Raw genomic sequence first — 17,329 nt, forward strand, 5'->3', positions numbered from 1 at the left:
TATGTCATGTATTTTTTTTAGTTAAATTTCCCCATCACCGTAACAGCCAATGAAATGTCACCACATTTCTTTGACAGTTTCACTTTCATTTCCTTTAAATTTGGAGGATCATCAGAGATCAAATCTCTATTTTTCACTAATTCTTGCTGGAAAATGTTCCAAGAATTTTTTTTTTCATTTTATAGTTTTTTTTTTGTTATATATTACATACTTTTGAACAACATACATACTTTTCGTTTAAATATTCTTAATACTCATTTGATATTTGAATTCATTATGTATGTTATAATCTTTTATATAATCAACAACCCTACAACAACTTTAACAGTCATCAATCTTATAGTAGTCAGAAGTGGTTGTCGAAGTTGATTATCAAAGATGATTTTTGTTGGAGTTTGTAGCTAGAGGTGGTTGTTGGAGCCTAAAGTTGGTCACATGAAGGTGTATTGGAGTTGATTGTCGAAGTTTGTCATTGGAGGTGGTTTCCGAGTCTAGGAGTTGGGCGGGCGAAAGTGGTCGTCGAAGTTGATCATCCACTATTTTCGCTGGAGATTGTAATCAGAGGTGACTGTAGGAGCCCAAAATTAGTCACATGAATATGGTATTAGAGTTTTTTGTCGAAGTATTTCATCGAAGGTGATTGCCGAAATCTTGAGTTGGTCGTCAAAATTGCTCGCTCAAAGGTGATCTTCGAACGTGATTTTCATTGGAGTTTGTAGTCGGGGTGATTGTTGGAGCCTACAAAGGTGGTTGTCGAAGTTAAACATTAAAGTTTGTTGTTGAAGCCAATTGGTCGTCGGAGTTGGTAGCGCGAAGGTGGTCATCGGAGTTGGGTCACCGGAGGTGGTTGTTGAATTTGTCGTCGAAATTGTCATCGGAGGTAGTTTTCGGAGCCTAGAGTTGGTCGCCGGAGTTGCCATCGGAGGTGGTTGTTGGAGTTGAGAGTTGGTCGTCGGAGTTGTCATTAGAGGTGGTTGTCAAAGTCCGGCGTTAGTTTTCGAAGTATGACAATGGCCAATGGGTGGAGCCATTGAAAACATGGGAAGAAGAAACAATTGGGGTGAGTTGGTAAAATATACCAACTCAACTCCACCAACATTTAAAGTTGGTGGCTCAAAAAATGAGTTGATATATTATACCAACTCAACTGAACTCATATTGGTGAGTGAAACTCCCCTTAAGGTTTTGACGACCTGTGGATTTTTAGGCCTACTTCTTTTCCAACAACTACTCCGAATAGAACTCAAGTAAAATGGTGTCGTCTTTCATTACCTAAAATCAACAATGAGATACAGATGCAATTCAAAGGCTTTTTTATCTGATGGATTTGAGGCAATTTTGAATATTTTCTTGAAACATAAACAGGGAAGTGGATGGTATGAAGAACATTGAGTTAAGGTTTCAATCAAAATATATTTTCATGGTAGATTATAATAAATTATAAAGTATAGTTCCTTACAAAACAACACTAAGAAACCTAAAGGAGGAAAAGAATAAACTGCTATCCTAAATATAAGAAAAGAATAGAGGAGATCTAACTATACTTAACAAAGAAAACTATTTATAAACAAAACAATCAAATAAAGAAAATAAATGAAATGAATAAAGCTTCATAAATCTTTCGGTTGTATTTCGTACGATAGGTATGACACTATGATAAATGGGGACGTTGTTTGGTTAAGATTGGTTATCATTTAGCTTGTTTTTTAGGTAGAATAATTCATTGTCGTCTAGAGATGGATGGTCTGGCACGTGAAAAAAAACTGTGGAGTCAAAATAATTCGTTTAGCTTGTTTTTTAGGTAGAATAATTTAATGAAGTTCATGTTGATGTGTTGAGTGAGAGGAAAGGACAGAAAATCTCAAAACAAAAGCATGTAGATTGATTCAAAAAGAATCTTGTGAGAAAGAAAAATTTGAAGTTAAGGAAAATGAGAGAAAAGTCGAAAAGGTGAGCTTATTTGAGAGAGCTAATGAGGTTAAATCTATTTTTGTTTTCAAAACAAAATGTTTTTTATCTTCTATACAAAAGAACTTGTTTTCTAATGGGTGAGCTCAAGCCATGTTTTTCTAGTGTTTCTTTTGAGTTTTTACAGGAGGCCAAAGCACTTATAAAGATGCTTGATTTGAAGATTGTTTCAAATATCAACAATGAAGTACAACATATAGACTTCAAGGCCAAATCATTTATTGAGAGGCACAACTCCAAATTTGCTTCAAAATTCAACCATAGCAGCAAGTATAAGGTGTTCAAAGTGAGGAATTAGGCATGGAGACATCTTTGGAAGGATCGTTGTTGTTCCCGAAGAAACCCAAGTGGAGTTCCACTGATGACTTCTATATGAAATCCCATTGTTACAAGATTACTCTACAAGGCGAGGGAGATATAAATTACTTTTTCAGTGTCGTTGAATTTTATCCATTTGATGTAGGAGACACTTTCAGATTCGATGACGAATCTTTTCGAAGAGGGGGGAGATGATATGGATCGGGACCTATGAGAAGCATTAGTAAAATTTAGTTGATTTTAATTAATTTTCAGCATTTTAATTTTAGAGTTATTCGTCGTCTTTAATTAATTTTTAGCTTTTAAATGTTAAATTTATATCTCGGTAATTATGGAGATGCATGGAAGATGGTGGTTAAAAAAATGGAGGCTACAATTAATAGAGTTAATTAAAGATGATGATTGGAAAGATAGAGGCTGTCATTAATGATGCTACATTAAAGATGGTAGATGGATGATGAAGGATTCTTTAATGTTTTATGTTGACTTTTGCTACTTTACATTAATTGTATTAGAATCTCTACAAGGCTATATAAAGTCTTCTCTCCATTCATTTGTAGCAAGATTAAGAATTTTATGAATGAAATTTGAGATCTCATATTTGAGATTTTTTTTTCTTAGAATTTTGCAATTCTTGTGATAGAATGCATGTGAGCAATTCAATCTAATCTTAATCAAGTCGATTGTGGAGTGACTTAATCTAGAACAGGATTTCTTAATCTTGCTTCTAAATCTTCGATCAAGAGGTAATTCTAGTATTTTCTTCGGGGTTGAACTAAATCGTATAGAGAGGTATTAATTTTTTAGATTCAAACGTGCTTACTATGTAATAGCTTGAGTCTTTGGATTGAGGATTAAGATTGCCTTATCAGCTTGTGTTGGGGCTTGGATTGTTTAGGGAGATCGAAATAAATTCTATTCATCAGGAGTCTGTCTCCTCCAAAGTTTTTAGTCTGTCACTTCACAAGTTAGTCAGAAGGGGTTTTTTTTGGTGGTCGCTTTTACTTGGATATCCAATTTTTCTGATTGATTATTTTCTTTGTTGTAGCCATGATGTGAGAAGCTTTATCTAATTATTGCCTTGGCTTTTGATACATCGTAATGTTATATTTGAGTTATTTATCAAAAAAGAAATAGCAATATAAATATGTTCAAATTTAATAAGTTAATTAATAACAAGGTTAATTTAGTTTAATGTAATTGTCTCAATAACTCTGGTCCCTTTGTCATTTTCTGTAAAAAAAATACAAGTTTAGGCATATTTTTATGCACTCATAAAGATTTTTTTGTCTCTTCCTTTTATTCTTTTTCCAAATTTTGGCACGAATCATTTCTCTTTACTAAGCCAAATGACTTTTTTTCCCATTTCATTAGGAAATTAACTTTTTCTAATCCTATCTAATATATTTATATTATCTCCTCATTCCATTTACATATAGAGTTAGTAAAAATCCTCGAGGAATCAGATTTCCATGAGTCCCTACCCCAATAAATAGCAATATAAATATGTTCAAATTTAATAAGTTAATTAATAACAAGGTTATTTTAGTTTAATGTAATTGTCTCAATAACTCTTATTCCTTTTTCTTTTTCCTTAATAAATACAAATTTAGGCATATTTTTATGCACTCATAAAGATTTTTTCTCTCTTCCTTTTATTCTTTTTTCCAAATTTTGGCTATTGACGAATCATTTCCCTCCACTAAGCATAATGACTTTTTTGTCCATTTCATTAGGAAATTAACTTTTTTGAATCCTATCTTATATATTTATATTATCTTCCCATTCCATTTGTGTATAGGGTTTGCAAAAATTCCACGAGGTCGGGTCCATGTGGGTCCCCGCCCCAATCGGTTTGACCAGGGATAGAGGTCAAACTGAGGATTCTAACCGGGTCCCACCCTCCCCATCCCACCCCCGATTAAAATTTTTTATTGTTTTAATATACTACAAATAAATAAATATATATATATATAAAATGGGGATGGGTCCCCACAGGGACCCGTTTCCCCGATGAGTAATCCCTGTCCCCGTCCTTGTCAATAGGGAAAATGCCCCCCACGAGGACGAGGATGGGGAGTCCCTCCCTCCCCCCGCTACGACCCGGCCCCGTTGCCAATCCTATTTGTGTGCAACACTCTCCCCTCCTTTCTTCTTCCTCCTCTTTTTGTTCCTCCTTATTATATCTTCATCTTCTTACCCTAGATCTTCATTTTTCTTCATTGTAGCAATCTCCGCAATCGCCATCGCCGTTCGCAATGCCTTTCTTTGCAGGTAAATTTAGTTGCATTTCTTCTTGAATTTAAATATTTTTGTTCCCTTGTTCGTTTGGATGTCATCAAAATATGTTAGTTACCCAAACATCCTATAAGATTTGTAAGAAAAGAAACTTTCTCAAGCTCGTAATGCTTGTTATTTTCATGTCATAGCTCAATTGACATAACATATATATGAGTTTAAACATATTTTTGAGGTCAGAGATACCATCAACCATCTCATATTGTAAAAAAAAAAAAAAAAAAAAAAAAAAGACGAAGGCACCTCTTTTTCATTCCTCTTCTTCTTTCCAAGGTTTAAAATGTAATGAAAATGTAGATGGAACCATTGATAAGATATCGATGTTGATGAATATTTATAGAAAAGATTTAAAAAAATTTAAAATATATTTAAATTGATAAGCAAACACTTATGTTTTTCTAAACCAATTAACATGTTTATTATATTAAATTTATTTTAGCAACTTTTTTTTTTTATGTTTTGTGAAATTTTTTAGAATTTGATGAAAATGTCATTTACATTTACATGTCAGAGTTGAACTTATAGAAACGTGAAGATATGTCAATATATGCTTATTCTGTGTGTTTTTTTCTTGGTTTATTATGCTGATTCTTTTCCATTTCTTTCTACTTTCTTTTTGTTCTATATTTTTTTTTCTTTCAAACTATTGGTTTTTTTCCTCTCAAGATTTGCAAGTGAGCATGAATTTTTTAGTCTTTTTTCACTAAGATTTCTTGATTGGGATAGTTATGAATCTTGGTCCGACAAGAAATTTGATCAATCTTTTTTTTTTTTAAGTTTTATTGATTTTTGTAAGATAAAAAATAAATTATTCTAGATTCCCATAATATTATAAAAACTTACAGAAATCCTTTTGTTAATTAGCATCTTCTTCATCATCCCACATAAAATGTGTTCCAAAGAAACAAATCCAAAAGAAAAAGAATAGGAAATCTTATGACTTGTTTGATAACGCTCCCTATTTCTTATTTTCTACTTATATTTTTTAATTTTTAAGAAATCGACTTGTTTGATAACTGTTCATGTTTTTTGGTTCTAAAATTTAAAAAATGTTTCTAAAAACGAGGCCAAATTTGAGGAACTATCAAAACTAGTTTCCTTCTATTTCGTTTTATTATAGTTAATTGTGTTTCCTATAAATATATAATTGGCTTTGCAGGTTGGCAGTGGCATCTGGCCATATTTATTTTTTCTTTATTAACTTTTTTATATTTATATGTTTAATTTAATTTCGAATTTTAAATTTTCTAATATTTAGATTTATTTTCAAACTGTAAATTTTCGATAGGTATATTTAAATATTGTTTATTTTGAATTTTAAATTTTGCAATATGCATGTTTATATATTATTTTATATTTAAATCCATTATTTTTATTACATTCGAACTTATTAGAATTTTACAATATATAAATTTTGTTTAAACATTTGTTTAAGTTTACTTTAATATTTTACAGCCGCGACATTTACATAATAAAAAAATTGAGTCAGATTTGAGTCAACATCATTTAAGACAAATGAATGAAGTGAAATTAATATTGTAAATCAAATTTTAACAATATATGAATAATAGAAACAATTGTACTATAATTATTAGTTTTGCATTAGGACTTATGTGTATTTGATAATGTAAATGTTTTATAATTATTTTTTATAATTTAATGCATATCATATGTCTTTTATTTTACATAATTAAATTATACTTAAACTATAAAATAAGAGAAAATGTTAGAAAAAATACAAGAAACAATAAATAAAAAAATATCATCAAACAAGTTTCTATTTTAGAAATAGTTACCAAACATATTTTTATTTCTAGTTCTTACCAAACGAGAAACAAGAAACAAGAAACAATAAATGAAAAATGAAAAATGGTAAAACTATCTAACAGACCTTTAGTGTTTTTTTTTCCATAACTAAGTAAATAGTTAATTCTCAATCCAAACTAATATGGAAACCAATCACTTCGATGAATTGAAGTTCACAATCCAAACTAATATATGAAACCAATTACTTCAAGGAAAAATTAAAATTAAGTGTATATATATATTAAAACAAAAGTATGACAAAATATTGACAAAAACTAAAGCAATTTATTATTTTTTTATTAAAAATTCAAGATATTTGAATGTTTTTTTATATATATATGAGGTGGGAGAATACATTGCAGAATCTTATAAACTACAATACTTTTAATTAATACACACAACTCTCAAGAGGTTTTTATTGTTATTTTAAGTTTCACAATTTTCAGGTAGATTGAACGAAATCGATGGGTAATATTTGAGTGTATCTCAGGCATCATCCATCTTTGTGTATCATTTTCACCACATGACAAGTTATAATTGGACAATTTGATAAGATGTACAAAGATAGATGATGACCCGGATGTACCTAAGTATTTTTCATCTTTGATATCTCCTTTGTGAGGAATTATTTTGAGAAGGTTCCACATTATATGATAGACAATTTTGTATCATTACAATTGGAAGAAAAACAGCAAAAAATACTTAAAAAACATGTATAAACTTATATATTGTAATTATTAGAAATATGGAGATTTTCAAATTTATATGTAAGGATTATCCATGAAATGAAAGTTGTCGCATTAATACCTAAGGAATTATTTGGTTGGAGGGTTTTTTATATGAGAATTGACATAGATATCAAAATCCTATGTTTGTTTTACAGTTTTCAACTCTTTGCAATAAGTAATTCCTAAGCATCATCCTTTTCCACAAATAAAGGTTTTCTATTCTTTTCCAAAACCTGAGTTTTCTCTTTTCCCCTCTCCATCTGTTTTTATTTTATAAATCATTTCACTTTGAATATAGTTAATTAATTAAATAATTAATATTAATTTAATAAAAATATATAATTATTTCTTTTAATAAATCAATAATAATCTATTAAAATATTTAATTAACTTATTTTTACAATAAAAATTTATTAAACGGATGCAATTCCATGTTTTTCATTTTTCTATGCGATTTTTTTGTCTCTTCCTTTTTTTCCCAAGTTTTGGCCATTAACGAATCATTTCCCTCCAGCAAGTAAAATGACTTTTTTGCCCATTTCATAAGAAAATTAACTCTTTTGAACCCTATCTAATATATTTATATTATTCCTCATTCCATTTGTATGCAACACTCTTCCCTCGTTTCTTCTTCCTCCTCTTTTTGTTCCTTCATATTATTATATCTTCATCTTCTTCTTCCACTAAATCTTCATTTTTCTTCATTGTAGCAATTTTCGCAGTCGCCATCGGTGTTTTCAACGTCTTTCTTTGCCGGTAAATTTAGTTGCATTTCTTCTTGAGTTTAAATATTTTTGTTCCCTTGTTCATTTGGATATGATCAAAATATGTTAATTACTCAAATATACTATAAGATTTGTGAGAAAGGAAACTTTCTCAAGCTCCTGATGCTCATTATTTTCATGTCATAGCTCAATTGACATAACATATATATGAGTTTAAGTATCACTACAAGAAATCACACTTCTCCCGATACATGAAATCGCCAGAAAATGGTGGAAAACGCGTCGAGAGAGGATCTACAGATGACGTACTGATCATCGAGAGTTTGATTGGGAGAAATTCGTCGGGAGTTGTTCACGAACTCCCGATGGATAATATACATTGTCGACAGTCTCTTCTATGCGTCGGGAGTTCCACTAACTCCCGACGGCCCACTAGTTCATGGGGAGTTCCATGACTCCTGACGAACTCTTCCACTCGTCGGGAGTTCGACTAACTTCTGACGGTACCTTCTTTGTATCGGGCGTTCCTTTAATGGTTGAATATTGACTTTTAAAATTATTTAATTTTTAATTTGTAAATTTTTTTTTAATTTGATATGAATAATCTTTAAAGCATCATTAACCAACTCAAATAGATTCACATAATAAATAAAATAAACAAAGCAGAGTCCATACTATAACAAATAAAAAAAAAGTTACAATATATATTATAAAAGAAATTTGTCTTCGGAAATACATGAAAGAAATAAGATGAAAACAATGTCAAGAAATATGTATTCAGAAATACATAAAAGAAAACAACGTCTGGAACACAACATCTTCAACAATCTTCCAACCTTATCTCCGAACAGCATCCTACAACAAAACAAAAACATTCAAATGTCATAAACTTCTAGAAACAAACAAAAAACTCCAAGTTCAACTCCAAAACGAGTATCACGAAACTCAACCAACCCCTACAACATATTCAAATTTCATAAATAAGAACGAACACACAAAAACTCAAACTTTCCCCCCAAAAAATCTAAACCAAACTCGACCCACCCCCCACAACATGTTCAAACTTCATGAACATCCATAAACAATTATAACCAAACTCTACTCGCCCCCACAACATTCAAACTTCATAAACATCAACGAACACACAAATTTCATGAGAAATTTGTATGGATGACCCATTTTTTGTGTCCAAAATGTCAAATGACCCATTTTTTTAAAATAATGACAATTGACCCTCTGCTAACATCATTGTCATACCAAATTACGTAAATGTCATCACCTCTTTGTCTTCGTAAATGCCATCACCTCTTTGTATTCTTACTCTTTTACTGAAAACCAAAACTAAACTAAAACTCTTCCACTGCCGCCGACAAATCGAATCTAATCAGTAAGTGAATTCAATATGTGCCGATTGTGTCTTAAACTGGTCAGTAATAGGGATAGAGTGGGTCATTTTAGGGTTTAGAAATATTATGAACCTATGGTTTTTTTTTTTGTTTTTTTTTTATATTTTCGATCTGTTCTGAGGTTGAAGATGAGTAGAAAGAGAGAATGTGAGTGAGATAAGTGAGAATGAAATCGGCGAGAGTGACACTAGAGAGAGTGAGACTCATGAGAGCGAAACTAGCGAGACAATGTCTAAAGAGAGAGCGAGAGAGTGAGAAAAAGAGAGATAGCGAGAGAGAGTAAAACATAGAGTAAGGAGAAAAAACATTCCAACGAAAAACATCAAAAATTTGACCAAAGATGGACATGAAATTATTTTATGACAATATATTAGGTCAAAATTTTCTAGCATCAAAAGTTTTTTTGACAATAAATCTCAAATTTTATTTTTCTAAAAATTATTATTTCGATATTTTTTCTCATTGGAATGCTTTTCTTTTAACTTAATCTTGATGTCTTATTTTATGACAATATATTAGCTCAAAATTTTTGCAACTTATTAACCTTCGATCTTTATGTTTTGTCTTGATATTGGACCCACATAAGGTGGACATGGGTCAAAATTTTCTAGCCTCTCTCGCTTTCTCTCTATTTCTCTCTCTTGTTCTCTTTCTCTTTCTCTCTCTCCCTTTCGCTATCTCTCAGTCTCGCTTCTTTTTCCGGAGAGATTTTCTTTAGATATTGTCTCGTTAGTCTCACTCTCTCGGGTATCGCTCTCGCGAGTCTCGCTCTCTCTAGTGTCGCTCTTGCTGGTGTCGCTTTCTCTAGTGTTGCTCTCTCTAGTGTCGCTTTCGCCAATTTCACTCTCACTTATCTTACTCACATTCTCTCTTTCTACTCATCTTAAACCTCAGAACACATCAAAAACCAAAAAAATAAACAAAAAAACCATAGTTCACAATATTTCTAAACCCCAAAACGACTCATCCTATCCCCATTACCGATCAATTTAAGACACAATCGGCATAGATTGAATTCACTTACCGATCATATTCAATTTGTTGGCGGCAGTAGAAGAGTTTTAGTTTAGTTTTTCTTTTCAGTAAAAGGGTAAGAACACAAAGAGATAAGGGCATTTACATAATCTGGTATGACGATGATGTCAACAAAAGGTCAATTATTAGAATTTTACAATATATAACTTTTGTTTACTATGACATTCATTTAAGTTCATTTTAATATTTTACAACCACAACATTTACATAATAATATAATTAAGTCAGATTTGAGTCAACATCATTTAAGATAAATGAATGGAGTGAAAAATAATATTGTAAATCAAATTTTGGCAATATATGAATGATAAAAATAATTGTACTACATTTATTAATTTTGCATCGGACTTATATATATTTGATGATATAAATGTTGTATAATTATTTTTTGTAATTTAATGCATGTCAGATGTCTTTTATTTTACATAATTAAATTATACTTAGACTATAAAATAAGGAAAAATGTTAGAAAAATACAAGAAACAAGAAATAAAAAATATCATCAAACAAGTTTTTGTTTCTATTTTTTTTCAAGAAATAAGAAACAGAAATAACTATCAAATATATTCTTATTTATCAAAAATATTTTTATTTCTAGTTCTTACCAAACAAGAAATGAGAAATGGTAACGTTATTTAATGAACCCTTAATATTTTTTTTTCATAACTAAGTAAATAGTTAATTCACAATCGAAACTAACATGGAAACCAATCACTTCGATTAATTGAAGTGATTAAAAATTTAAGTTATTTGATTTTTTTTTTTTTTACAATATGTATGGAGTGGAAGAATACATTGTAGAATCTTATAAATTACAATACTTATAATGTTATTTTATTTATTTATTTTTAGTTTCACAATTCTGGTAGTTTGAACAAAATCTTTGACTATTTTTGTGTATCCCTTCTCACCACTCAAATAAAAAAAATATTCAAAATATTCAAAAAAGAGAAAAGACAAATTTCTCACATGACATGTTATAATTGAATAATTTGATAGGATGCACAAAGATAGATGATATCCGGGATGCTCCTAAGTATTTTTCATCTTTGATATCTCCTTTATGAGAAATTATTTTGAGAAGGTTCTACATTATGTGACAAGCAATTTTATATCATTACAGTCGGAACAAAAACAACAAAAAATACTTAAAAAACATATATAAACTTATATATTGTAATTATTAGAAATATGGAGATTTTCAAATTTACATGTAATGATTATCTATGAAATGAAAGTTGTTGCATTAATACCTAAGGAATCATTTGGTTGGAGAGTTTTCTAAATGAAAATTGATACAGGTGTCAAAATCTTAGCTTTCTTTTACAATTTTCAACTCTTTGCAATAAGTAATTCCCAAGCATTATCATTTTCCACAAATAAAAAGTTTTCTATTCTCTTCTAAGATAGTGAGTTTTCTCTTTTCTCCTCCATCTATTTTTTATTTTATAAATCATTTCACTTTGAATATAGTTAATTAATTAAATAATTAATATTGATTTAACCTGAATAATATAAATATTTATTTTAATAAATCAATAATATCTATTAAAATATTTATTTAACTTATTTTTACAATAAAAATTTATTAAATGGACGCAATTCCATTTTTTCATTAATGAAAATATATTTAATTAATAAGTTAGAATTAATGAAATTTAGTTAATACAAAAATTCATTATTTAATAATAATAATAATTTATTACTTTATTATTTTTTAATAATCAAGGAATTAATTATTCTCGGACATCATTTATTTTCAGACATCTATAAAACCTCAAACCAAACGACTCCTAAGATGAGTTTGGTAGTTAAAATTTAGACCATTTTTATATTTCAGAAAAAGTGCATTGTTATCAATGTTAAAAATGGAAATATCGAGATCTTAATTTTACAAAAAATTTGATGGAAATATCGATAAGTGTCGATTTATGGATATTTCTAAAAAAATTGTAAAAATAATATATTAAAAAAATTAACAAGTAAATTGAGAAATTTTTACGAAAAGATGTCAAACTATTTACTAAAATAGTAAAAAGAAATGCTGATAGATACGGAGAAACTTATATCAATCTATATTAATCATAGACTTGTATCAATTTGTATCACTGATAGACTTCTATCAGCGTCTATCAACGAGACTTGTATTAATTTCTATCACCGGTAGTGCTATAGTTCTATCAAGGTTTATATGTGATAGACAAAGATAACAATGTTAATCATAAGTCATAACTATAATTAAACTTTGTCATTTGTGTAAATATTTTTTTTTTTGTTAATTTTTTATTTTTGAAAATCCTACTAAACTTTTTATAATTTATATTAAATGCTTATTTGGTGTGTTTTATAAATATTTTACTAAATATTTGATTCACCCCTTGGAAAGGTAAAAATATGGAGGGAAATATCCACATGTGCATGGAAATTTAATAGTTACGTCTGTTTATCATCACCATTTACAAAATTGTACTGTCTTTAATACTAGCAGAGGGAGAAAACAGAGCATAAACAATTTCTATGGAAGATCTGAAGCCAAGCCCAGCTAATTCCTCTCCCCTCACTCCAATCGGCTTTATCGAAAGAGCTGCCGTCGTTTATGGCGATTGTCTCTCGATCATCTACAACTCCACCACTTACACCTGGTCGGAAACTCACCGCCGATGCCTTCAACTCGCCTCTTCCCTCTCTTCCATTGGCATCCAGAAAGGCCATGTCGTCTCTGTCATTGCTCCCAACACTCCGGCCATGTACGAACTCCACTTCGCCGTTCCCATGGTTGGTGCCGTCCTTAATACCATCAATCTCCGCCTCGACGCTCGAACCATCTCCATTCTCCTCCGCCATAGCGAATCGAAACTCATCTTCGTCGATCAAGCCTCCTGTGCTGTAATCTCCGACGCTTTGGCCTTTTTCCCGCCGGAGACGAAACGACCATTGCTCGTCCTCATTGCCGACGATACTGTGGTGGAAGATTCGTCATTCCAATGGATACGACCGGCGAGCGAGTGGGATCCGATCGTTTTGAATTACACGTCTGGAACAACATCGTCGCCGAAGGGAGTGGTTCACTGTCACAGGGGAATTTTCATGGTGGCGCTCGATTCGCTTCTGGAATGGGGAGTTCCTAAGAAATCAGTTTATTTATGGACATTACCGATATTTCATGGTAATGGGTGGAGCTTTCCTTGGGGAATTGCCGCCGTAGGCGGCACAAATGTTTGTATTCGGAAATTTGATGCGACATTGATTTTTTCTTTAATTCGTCGTCATCACGTGACACACTTGTGTGGAGCTCCGGTGGTGCTCAATATGCTAACGAACTCCCCTGACAATCGACCACTTGATCGACCGGTCAAGATTCTCACTGCCGGAGCACCACCGCCTGCGACAGTTCTGCTTCGAACTGAATCATTGGGGTTTGTTGTCACACATGGGTATGGATTGACTGAGAGTGGAGGGACGATCATCTGCTGCTCATGGAAGTCGGAGTGGAATCGGCTGCCGGAAACAGAGCAAGCACGATTGAAGGCGAGGCAGGGGGTACGGATGCTAGCAGTTGAGGCGGTCGATGTGTTGGATCAAAAGACTAGAAAAAGCGTGAACAGAGATGGAGCTTCCACTGGAGAGATTGTTGTGAGAGGTGGATCGATAATGCTTGGGTATTTGAAAGATCCAGAAGCGACATCGAAAGCATTGACAAACGACGGGTGGTTCTTCACCGGAGATGTTGGGGTGATGCATCCAGATGGGTATTTAGAGATAAAGGATCGATCAAAGGATGTGATTATTAGCGGTGGAGAGAATTTGAGCAGCGTTGAGGTGGAATCAGTTCTGTACATGAATCCGGTGGTGAATGAGGCGGCGGTGGTGGCACGACCAGATGAGTTTTGGGGGGAGACGCCGTGTGCGTTTGTGAGCTTGAAAGAAGAATTGACTCGACAACCGATAGAGGAGGAGATTATTGAGTATTGTAAAGGGAAGTTGCCGCGGTTTATGGTGCCAAAGACGCTGGTCTTCATGACGGAGCTTCCAAAGACATCGACCGGAAAAATTCAGAAGTTTGTGCTCAGAGAAATGGCCAAGTCAATGGTCCCCGCACGAAAAAGTAGACTGCAGGGGGAAAAAAATCATAAGCACTTTATGCATTTTTGCAATAAATGTTATGGTGTCTATGTATGGTTTCCAACTTGTTGGAATTTAGAAATTTTAATTTCATCTTTGTATTTTGAATTCATTTTTTAAGATAAGTTTGGAAGTAAGTCATTTTGTGAGATTCAAGACTATAAACCATGATTTTAGGCTACGTTTACACTCATTGAAAAGTAATACGATAATATAAAAAGTGGGTCCCAATTGATTATTTTGTTGTTCTTTACCTACTTTCTATAATTGTAATCAAATGTGAGACCCATCTTGAAATTTGTAATCAAATCGTGTAATCTGGTTGAAAAATAAAAGGTGTTCAATCTGATTACAGTTGAAAATTACGTGGAATGCACTACCTTTACTGTTGTTATCATTATAGATATTGTTACCGTAACAGTATGAAAATTATCAATTTGTCACATTTATTGTTATCTTTACTGTTACTATTACTATTACTATTACCGTTGCCGTTACGGTCAAACAATAATGGTGCAATGACCCAACCTTTTGAGTACTTTGACAAGGATTGTTACTGTTAAATGCACATTTATATTAAAAACATATTGACCATAAGACAATTTTCCAAAATAAACTATAAAATAAATAAATAACAAATAAGTAAAACCTTTAATTGGGGTCCCTTAAAAAAATTTACAGAAAAAAATATTGAAAACCATCAAAATATTTAGTCTGACAATATATCTAAGAATTTCAAAACATTTAAATGACTAAAGACATGGATTGAACGGATACGATTTCTTTTGTCCTCATATGGCTCTGTCACGGGTCTCGTCTGTCACAGCCTGTTTCTATCGTTACTTGAAAAACATAAAGTAAAAAGGGTGAGTATAAAAATATTAGTAACCCCACTACCGAGGTTAGGCTACACATTTATATCCTATAAATGCAATCATGTAGGTGGGACACACACGTAATGATTAACTACCCACATGTGGTCGTCTAGTGTACAGTTTAACCCGCCCTAACACAAAGCTATAGCATGGTTGTGAACTCGTCGATCCACAGAACTGTAATATAATTGTGAACTCGTCAATTCATAGAGTTATCATATAGTTGTGAACTCGTCAATTCACGGAGTTGTCATGTGGTTGTGAACCAATGGCTCATGGAGCTGTAATATCATAGTGTTAGGAGGGCAACCGACACTATCAACACGTGACATCTATCATAGCATCAATAACTTCTTAACATAACTCATGGTACATTTCGTAGGGTCCTACAAATAAAACATAGTAATAAGCTCATACATTCTCATACATGCCAATTAAGATCTAGATCATGCTCATCATTCTGGCAAATTATCTTATAGAACAAGATCATGCTCCAACTCACAACATAATCGGAACTATACTGTCACATGCTCATATGCCCTCTCTATTTAGGCATTACGTTTCATACAAACTTAGATCCAACAAATTATCCTTTAATTTTATGCCCGACACAAAGACAGTTATAGTAGTAAGATTACTCACTTCAAAATTGGGCCCAAAATAATTCAAGCAAACGAACTCCTTTCTAAAAATTGGGCCCAAAATAATTGAAGCAAACGAACTCCTTTCTAGCTTTCCATGAACTTTGAATTAGATTCTAGAACATGAATAAAAAATAAATTCCAACCTTTAAGCCCAATTCCAACATTCAATCATTCCAAAATTACCGGCATGACTTACCCAATATGATTTGATCCAAAACCCCCTCAAGATCTCAATTCGAACCTCCAAAGTTAATCACCAAAACTACCAAACAGAACAATGCAAAACTCCTTCCAATAATTCAAATCTATGCTCCACAACTGATGGGCAATGCAAATTTAATCGGGTATTTAAGATCTTCAAGAAAATCCATAAAGACCCAAAAAAAAAAAAAAAAAAAAATTTCCCAAACACCAAACTTGAACCTTTAATACTATTGGACAATGATTTAACATTCTCAAATTCCAAACCAAGATTTCGACGAGGTTAAAAGCTGAAGACCAGTAGCAACAGGGTCTTGCCGGATCTGACATCATCAGATCTAAAGAAGGGAGGGAGAGACAATCGGAGAACAACATCGTTGAGGGAGAAAACCGACGACTAGGGCTGTGAACGAAAAGAGGAGAAAAATGACGTCGAAGAACCTTGGGTAGTTGGGTGGCGTGGTGGCGGCATGGCCGAGACCTGCTCAGACAGCCTGAAACATCGCATGACTGAGAAAGAGATGGCTGGCAACGCGAGCTGATCCGACGGCTTTCGGTCCAAGAAGAAACGTATGATCGCCTTGCAATTTTGTTTTCGATTTTACATAAAACAAAATATAGTATAAAAATAATAACATAATGGATAAACAATCAAGATTAACATGCATTTAAGAGAAAAAAAAAGGGAAGAGCAAAACCTTACCTTTGTAGATTCTCAAATTCTTCACGATTCCCTCCGTGTCTTCTAACGTCTCTTCAATGATCGAAGGACACCACCGTGAGTGAAACTTTGTTATTCTCTAGGATCCTAAAAATTCCCAATTCACCTATGTCACAAATATGAGTCATGAAGACCTATTTATAGAGAGAAGGGGTGACTCCTTTCTTCTAGTATTTCCTATTCCTAATTTAGTTCTAATTTAATTAAATAACTTTTATTTAATTAATTAGTTGAATAATTAAATAATCATATATATTAAATCTAATTTAATAAATAAATAAACATCACATATTTATTTATCTCTACTTCTCAAAAATTAATTAATTAACTAATTAACCATTAACTAATTAATTAAATAACTATATTAATTCATATTTAATATAATTCAACATATAATTATCACATATTTATATGTATACATCTCTTTAATATTTGCATCTTATTCAAATATTTTTCTCTCTTAATTATAAATCACGTCTATA

The 17,329-nt window shown here is 31.9% G+C and overlaps 1 long non-coding RNA gene and 1 pseudogene across 3 annotated transcripts; one reads left to right on the forward strand and one right to left on the reverse strand.

Annotated features, from left to right (window-relative positions):
* Nucleotides 1-2,847: 2,847 nt before the first annotated feature.
* Nucleotides 2,848-14,644, forward strand: LOC150031979 (2-methylpropanoate--CoA ligase CCL4 pseudogene; annotated as a pseudogene). 2 transcript variants are annotated; one of them, XR_016525550.1, is made up of 4 exons: nt 2,848-3,032; nt 4,515-4,560; nt 7,829-7,874; nt 12,770-14,644. The product of XR_016525550.1 is annotated as a 2-methylpropanoate--CoA ligase CCL4 pseudogene, transcript variant X2 (transcript). The 2 variants fall into 2 exon arrangements; XR_016525549.1 differs by having other exon boundaries at nt 12,773-14,644.
* Nucleotides 14,645-16,325: 1,681 nt separating this feature from the next.
* Nucleotides 16,326-16,960, reverse strand: LOC150031980 (uncharacterized). Its single transcript, XR_016525551.1, has 2 exons — nt 16,830-16,960; nt 16,326-16,706 (listed from the first exon to the last, which is right to left on the reverse strand). It is a non-coding gene; the product is annotated as an uncharacterized LOC150031980 (long non-coding RNA).
* Nucleotides 16,961-17,329: the final 369 nt, after the last annotated feature.

The sequence above is a fragment of the Benincasa hispida genome, chromosome 12 (assembly GCF_027475165.1).
Source record: "Benincasa hispida cultivar pf3 chromosome 12, pf3_genome.v1.1, whole genome shotgun sequence".
NCBI lineage: Eukaryota > Viridiplantae > Streptophyta > Magnoliopsida > Cucurbitales > Cucurbitaceae > Benincasa > Benincasa hispida.